This window comes from Octodon degus, unplaced genomic scaffold (assembly GCF_000260255.1).
Source record: "Octodon degus isolate 3935 unplaced genomic scaffold, OctDeg1.0 scaffold00187, whole genome shotgun sequence".
In the NCBI taxonomy this organism is placed as follows: Eukaryota; Metazoa; Chordata; class Mammalia; order Rodentia; family Octodontidae; genus Octodon; species Octodon degus.
In genome coordinates, this window is record NW_004524763.1 from 2,818,227 (window position 1) to 2,826,438 (window position 8,212).

The window sequence follows — 8,212 nt, forward strand, 5'->3', positions numbered from 1 at the left end:
CCAGTATTTTGGAAGCTAAGGTAGGATGAGCACAACTCTGAGATAACATAGCCAACCTGGATAGAATAGCAAGTTCAAGGCCAGCTTTGGGACAGTGAGAATATGTGTCAACAAATAAATAAATAAAAAGGCTCCACAATGAAGAAGTACTTAGATTTAAATATAACAAAACATTTACAAGGTTCCCATTTTGAAAACTACACAATACTGATGAAAGATGTCAGTGCAGCCCAGAATAAATGCAGATACACTGTACTTATGGATTAGGTGATTCAACATAATAAAAGTCTCGATTCAAATATAATTCCAATCAAAATCCCTACAGGGTTTTGGAAATAGTTATAGTACAAGCTGATTCTATGGAAAGGCAAAAGAACTAGAACAACCAAAGCAGGAGAAGCTGAAGCAAAATAATATTAGGGATAATTTCAGTATTACTACAAGGTTACAATAATCAAAGCAGTGTGCTAATACTTATGCTATTTTAAAAGATCCATGGAATAAAATATGAAGAGTGAGAGAGACCCACTTGAACCTGGGCAGTTAATTTTGTACAAAGATGTCATGGTGATTCAATGGAGATGTTAACATCTTTTAGAGAGTGGAGCAATCAAATATCTACATAGAAAATAAAACTCAAACCTTACACCATGTATAAACATGGATCCCATGTACAAATATGTATGAATCCCATATACAAATACATATACATATACAAATATATTAAAAACATAGAAATATGTATATGCAAAAATATATACAAAATATACACACAAGCATGAAACATTAAAAAAACCTTAAGAGGAAAAAATATTCACAACATGTGGTTAAGTAAGTAGTTCTTAAATATGATACCAATAGTACAATTAATAAAAGAAAAAATGATAAATGGAATTTCATTCAACTTTTGAATTTGTAAACAAGTATTTGAAAAATCCAGCCATGAAATGAAAGAAAATATACGTGAATCACATATCAAGCAAAGCAATACATGAAAACTGTTCAGCAAACTCTCAAAATTCACCAATAAGACAAATAATATAATTTATAAAATGGGCAAAATATATGTATTAGCATGTCACCATAGAAAATAACATGAGAATTTGTTCAATGTCATTAAAATCATGAGATACCACTTCCCCTCTCTCAGACAATCTAAAATTAAAAGAAAAAAAGGCAATAAAATAAGTGGTAGTGAGGGTACACAACAACCAAAGTTCTTGAATATTCCTGAAATACAAAATGGTCTAGACATTCTCAAAAGTAGCTTGGCAATTTCATATACAATTAAGCTTTACCTTACACCTGACTGAAAAGTCGCACTTCTCAATGTGTCACAGTAGAGAAGTGACGGTGAATGTTTTAAAGCCTTCAGTGATATAAAGAGCCTGCTGCAGTGTGTGGTCCTAAGTGTGCCACCACTGCCAGAGAGAAATTAAAATGTATGCTCATGTAGCATATGTTCACACAGTAGCCCTATTAAAAATGCCAAAAGCTGGAATCAACTTGTTCTGGTTTGGATCTTAAATGTCCCCGAAAGGTCATGTGTTGATGAGTTGGCCCCAGCTGATGGCTCTTTTGAGTGGTAGAAGAAATGTTAGGAGATCAAGCCTAGGTGGAGGAAGTATATGATTGAGGCCATGCCTTTAAAGGCTGTGTTAGGACCCAGACCCCTGCTCTCTTACTCTCTTTTACTTCTTGTCCACTGTGACCTAAGCAGCTTGCACTATGACACACAGCCTGCTAGGATATTACCTAGCATAGCATATGCCCCACTTGCTTTAGGTCCAAGTGAAGGAACAATGTGACCGTTGACTGAAACCTTAGAAACCATAAGCCAAATCTCTCCTTCCTCTTTTTTTTTTTTTTTTTTTTTTTTTTTTTTTTTTTTTTTTTTTTTGGCAGAACCGGGGATTGAACTCAGATCCTTGCATTTGCCAGTCAAGCACTTATCTTACTGAGCCAACTCCCCAGCCCCCTCTCCTTCCTCTTAATACTTTATCTTAGGTATTTTTTCATAGCCATGGAAACCTGACTAATTCCCAACAATAAAATGTCCTCCATTCACTGAGTGTATATATTGTGATCTTTCTCCATACAATGGAACACTGTTCAGCAACAGAAGGAACAAACTATCAAACAGAAGAAAGTGGGAAAGTTTGAAATGCATTATGCTGAAAGAATAAACCAGTCTTAAAAGGTATGATTCCATTAAAATGGCATTCTAGAAAAGGCAAAACCAGGGACCGGGGAGATGGCTCAGTAGAATATGCGCTTGCCTGGCAAGCACAAGGGCCTGAGTTCAATCCCCAGTTCTGCCAAAAAACCGAAAAAGCAAAACCATTGTTACAGAAGACAAAGCAGTGGTTATTATGAGTTAGGGCTGAAGAGAAGCAGTGGTTATTATGAGTTAGGGCTGAAGAGAAGCAGTGGTTATTATGAGTTAGGGCTGAAGAGAAGCAGTGGTTATTATGAGTTAGGACAGCCTCAGGGACTTCTTGGGTGATGGAACTGTTCTTCTCAGTTATCCTGGTAGTTACAGGAATGCATACATGTGGTTAAATTCATAGAATTGTGCATCAAAAAGAAAAGTACTGAAATAAGGTCCAGGTAAAATTTAAATTTATTTTTTAAAGTAAATAATTTTTAATAATCTAAGCCAAAGGTGCAAATTATTTTCATATTAGTCAGCATCTTACTTACTTTATTGTCTTAGTTACTTTCTGTCTTTGCTGACACAAAATACCCGACACTCAAAAGTATGAAAGGAAAGGTTTATTTAGCTCACAGGTTGTGGAGATATCAGTCCATGCTCAGCCCCAAGGCAGGGTGGCAAGGCGAGCAGCAGCAGTTCATGGCATCAGAAGACAGCAAAAGCAATAAGAGCATGTGTGAGGCTCTTTCTGTCCCTTATATTGTATGGAGGATACCCACCCTCGGGCAGGGGAAGCACTCATATCCCTAATCCCAGTACTGGACAATGAATCAATCACAAACTCTCGATTCATGAGCCACCTCTGAAAGCACCACTCCATGACTGTTTGAGGCTGTGGGATGACATCCAGATGCAATGGCAGCTTCTCAGGGCTGAGACAAAATGCCTAACTAAAACAATTTTGAAAAGGAAAGATTTATTTTAATTCATGGTTTTAGAGATTTCAGCCCATTGTAGTTACGCTGTTTCTAGACTTATGGTGACAAGGAAACATAATGGTGTGGAGGGCATTCCAGAGGGCATTCCACTATCACTCCTGGTGGCCAGTAAGCTGATTCAACAAAGGAGCAGGACCAGAGAGGAAGGGGCCAGGGACAAGGCGCTCCTTCCCCAGTGACCTGCTTCTTTCCCCTGAGCTCCTCCTGCCATATCCCATGCAGCTAAGAACTCACCTGTTGATTAAACCACAACAAACATAAGCCCTTAGGGTTTGATCACCTGTCTAGGCTCCACTCTGATGTTGCTGCATTAGGGATCAAGATTTCAACAGCTGAGCCTTTCAACACCTGAATCTACCATAGTAGATTCAACCCATAACAGTTTTCAAATCTTGAGATATTTTAGAACTTGAAATATTTTAGAACTGTAAAACTTTTTTTTGCAATGCCAATAACTAAGAAATTTTAAAAACTCAAGTGTTTAAATAGCAATTTATTTTTATATGGAAATACAAATGACAAATATACAAGCTGATATCAAGAATTTTTGAAGGAATTTCTAAAATACACCACACTAATAGTATATATATTTCAGCCTGTTTTCTTTGATTGTATAGTTTGAAGTACAGAACTCCATCAGTAAGTATTTGATACACCTACTATTTATGTTCATTATGAAAATAGTATTGCTCCAAGATCCCAGGGTGCCTTCTGAATCATTAAGGGATGCTGAAAATTTGCTCACTATGATTTTATGATAGTTTCTTTCATTCTTTTCCTCTAAAAATTGAATCTACTTCTGTACAGTAAACATTATTGCTAAATTGACTATAATATCCTATACCCTCAATATTTCCAATGGAAATTCAAGCTGCTTGATTATTTTAAAAGAAAAAATAAAAGCTAAAAAAAACTTAAAAAGAAAAATGTAAAACAAAATTGAGAAACAACTCTTGTCTTTGTTAAATAAACTTCCTACTTCCTTTATTGAGTTTGAACTGTATGAACGAGATATCACAGACTTTCAGTTCTTCTTTCTTATAACCTTAGAATTAGAGGTCTTCTTAAGTTATTAAAAATAATTTTAACTGCTGTGAGTGTGTATTCTCAAATTTCTTGCACCCATCCCCAAATATTTCTTTTTGAGGGATGTGGGGCAATTTGACCCAGTTTAATCCCCTTATTTACATAATATACTGTAATTTTATTAGCTCTCAGTAACAACCTAAGTCAAGCATGTATTTTACTCTCAAGTTACAGAAAAAAAACTGGAAACACAAGCATTTAAAATAATGACTGTAAAAGTAGATAGCTTTAGAATTCCAAAAGAAAAGAAAAACATGACTCTGCTTGGGTAGATAAACAAAGGCAGCAAAGGATATAAAACTATAAAACTAGATCATAGCCCAGCTGTGGCTGCATGACTTCCCTCCACCCTCTGAAATGATTATGCATGCAACCATTCAGAAGGTCCAGCAGGGTTTTTGAGGAAGTTTTCTGAAAATGTATATGAATCCAGTAGCTAGCAAACTTTTTCTGTGAAGGAACAGACCGTGATTTCTATTTCCCTATACTGTAGATTGAACCCAGGACCTTTGCATTGAACTACATCCTTAACCTATTTACTTATTTATTTATTTAGTCATTCACTCATTCAGACATACATACACTCAAACATGCATACACACATATATTCATACATACATTTAATTTTGAGATAGGATAGCTAAGTTGTTAATTTTCCCAGCCTGGGCTGAAACTTTCAATCCTCCTCCTTCACACTCCCAAATTACTAATGTGGGGATTACAGATGTTCATGACCACATGGTAATTATTTTGTGCTTTGTATTCTACATGGTCTCTGAGTGAAAGCAATCATGCGACAGCAAGCAGAAATACCGAAGCAACACCCAGGAGTTGGAGGCATATTTATTTATATTGAAGGGGGGATACTAATTGGGATCATTTGAAAAATATCAGGCCTTGATCTCTGGTGATCTAGGGCTTTTATGCAGTAAGCGAGCAGAAGTACAGAGGCAGAATGGCTTGTAAGTTGAGAACTGGTTTATACAATGTGCACCGCAGTGACCAGCCATTTCTAAGAGGCAGGAGCAACTGGATCTGAGATAGGAACTGTTCCCTGGGCACCTAACAAGCTGAAGTATACTGGCTGGGGGTGGGGGGTATTTTTCTGTTACAATCATGCACAGTATATAAATGAACAGATGTGGATGCTCCAACATCTATTTATAAAAATAGATAGTAGCTGCTTTGGGCCCCAGGGCCATAGTTTGCCAACTTCTGCATTAATCCCATCAACACAATTATGTATAAGAACTTTAAATGTTAATTACCTGGTCTACTGATAAAAGAACAGATGATTTGTACCTAATAAAATTTTGACTTCTCACTAATAAAATTAATGAAGAACTATCTCTTTTTGTGGATAACTGAAAACATCTAAACATTCTTCTTACATGATGCAAAACCTCCACTCCTAAGAACATTGTTCCTCATCTGAAAAATCATCTTTACACAAAAACTTATGGGGGATTTTAAGAAATCTTGAAATGAAAGAACAGCATCATTATTCATTTTCTTCCCTTCTCTGAGACCTCTGCACTAAAGTGTCCAAGAATTGGAATGGGTGAAAATACGTGTGAACAGTATGTGGGAACTTCTCTCTGTTCAGTCTGGCTAGTCATGTCTCTGCACCCCTTAGCAACTCCCTCTTTCTTAATCCAACCCTGTGGAGATCTTTCAGCAAGTCTTATTAGAGCCAAGTCTACTTCATGGGTAAGTGCTTTGAGCTTGAACCTTTGATTTTGCCTGAGATAGGGCTACCTGTTGACACGGAATCTCAAACATACTTCACAGTATCTGAAGAATAATAGGAATTATAGCTGAGACCATCCAAAATGGTGATGGGAGTAGTGTGAGAAGCATGAGTGGCGTGGCCAGATCACCCTCCTGTGTGTTGAAATCTGGAATGTTGCAGTGTGGAAAAGTGATCCTGCCATCAGCGAAAGGCACTGAAATGGAGGTGAGTCAGCAGGTCAGGAGGAAGTAGTACAGGCTTTTCTCAGCTACTGTTTTTAAAAACAGTAATCACCACTGAATATAAAGTATATCCTTTTAAAAAATTCTGATGCTGTAGCAGAGGTAATGCTTTTATTTTATTTATCATGAGCTGCCCACATGTACTTCTTAGGTTATGATTCATTTGAACAGGTTTGTGGTTTTGTATTTTTTTTTTTCAGTTAAAGAACATTTTATTCTAGAATGAAAAAACTCTTGAATGCCCCACAGTGGTGTGGGGTTGGCATTAACATGGAATGACAGGCAGTTTAATCTAAAACCAGAATAATGACAGAATCTCATGGTACATCAACACCGGTATGATTTTTATGCACAGCATTTTGGTTTTCTTGACTATAATTTTAGGGGCCTTACTATCATGAGTCATACCCACTTAGGATGCTAACATTTTGTTCTGGCTTGTAACTGTGATGTGCTTCTGAAGATGTGTTCAGCTCATTCTAATCTTCCTTGAAGCTACTACTTTCTGTCTGCTGCTGATATTCACAGCGGAGAGTACCACGGATTGCTTGGGGCTTTAGAATCTTAGGACTTTTAAGCAGAGTGCAAGGACCTAAAATCCCCTAATCAAGTTTCTAATGGCAAACAAGAAGGACTTACATTAAGAGTCTTTTGAGAGAAGCAGTGGCATCATTGTGTCTTCGCTATATCAAATAGGATTCTTATTTTAGCACCAAAGGCTAATCTTTCCTTTTTCTGGATAGTGAAGCAAAATCCTGAACTCTGTGGAAGAACAGAACACAGTAGCTCCCATTTTATTTTCCTTCTGATACAGTCCCAGAGTTTATTTTATGTAATGCACAATACACAATGGACACTATTTTACAGATACTGTCTTTGGTCCTTTAATTCTTACAGCACCCTTGTGGTACAGTTACTATTGTTATCTCCAATTTACAGGACAGCATTAAAATGAGCAGGACACAGTGATCTGCTCCCTGTCACTTAGCCAGCAAGTGGAGAACCCAAATTGAAATGCAACTTACTTGACCCCCAGTCCACAGTCTGCATGCGAGGCTGCTCCACTTGCCTGTGCCTCAGACAGAGCAAAGAAGCAGCCGGCTACCTTCTTCCTTTCTTGTACACCGTAGCAAAGGCAGAGGGAAATCCTGACGGTAATACACCAGGCAACCAGGACTGGAGTCATCACGTTTTAGACATATTTAACACATATTGCATGGAATTTTGGCTCTGAATTCTTTCTGCCTGTGTGAAATTTAAGCTTAAATAGAGAAAAATATAGTACTGTATGTGTCTCCTTGTCTTCATGGCTCCTTTGCTCTGCTTATATTCTTTGTATTGTTGACTTGTCCAATGTGGCACTTGCCCTGGGACTTTCATTTTTAAACTATCATTGTTAGTGACAGTTGCATTAAACATGTTAAGATGATTTGGTGGACCTTCACTTTTTCAACTTCATCTGGTTTCACCTAGGAGCAATGGAGATTTTTGGCAGCAAGCAGATTTTTTTCAGATGATGATGATGATGATGATGATGATGATGATGATGATGATGATGATGATTATTTTATGTATTTAGTACAGGGTCTACAGGGTCTTACTACACAGATCAGACTCATAGTGATCCTCCTATTTTCAGCCTCCCAAGCGCTGGGATTACAAGCATGTGCCACCACACCCAGTCTCAATCGCTGTCTCAGTGTGCTCTGGGGGTGGGGTCAGCACAACACACTGGGGATTGAACTCCAGCCACTAAGCTCTGCCTAAGCAGGTGCTTTAGTCCACTGAGCTATCTGGTTAGCCCAGATTTTGCAGTTTAAAACATGATTAAACCTGTTATACATAATTTTCCCATTGTTACTCATTTGCTGAAGTTTTTGATGTTTTGAAAGAAACATAATTGCTTATTATACGGGTTTACCAAAACTAAAACTAATTTATCAATCATTAATTATTGAAGAATTATGTAATTATAATTACATTATATCTCATTTTATTC

General features: G+C 37.2%; 1 long non-coding RNA gene across 1 annotated transcript in view; it reads left to right on the forward strand.

The window, feature by feature from the left end:
• Positions 1-2,107: 2,107 nt before the first annotated feature.
• Positions 2,108-8,212, forward strand: part of LOC111813428 — a 25,716-nt gene continuing 19,611 nt past the window's right edge. The window contains exons 1-2 of the long non-coding RNA XR_002818700.1: positions 2,108-2,200; positions 5,876-5,949. This is a non-coding gene — a long non-coding RNA (uncharacterized LOC111813428). The remainder of the gene's footprint in view (positions 2,201-5,875; positions 5,950-8,212) is intronic.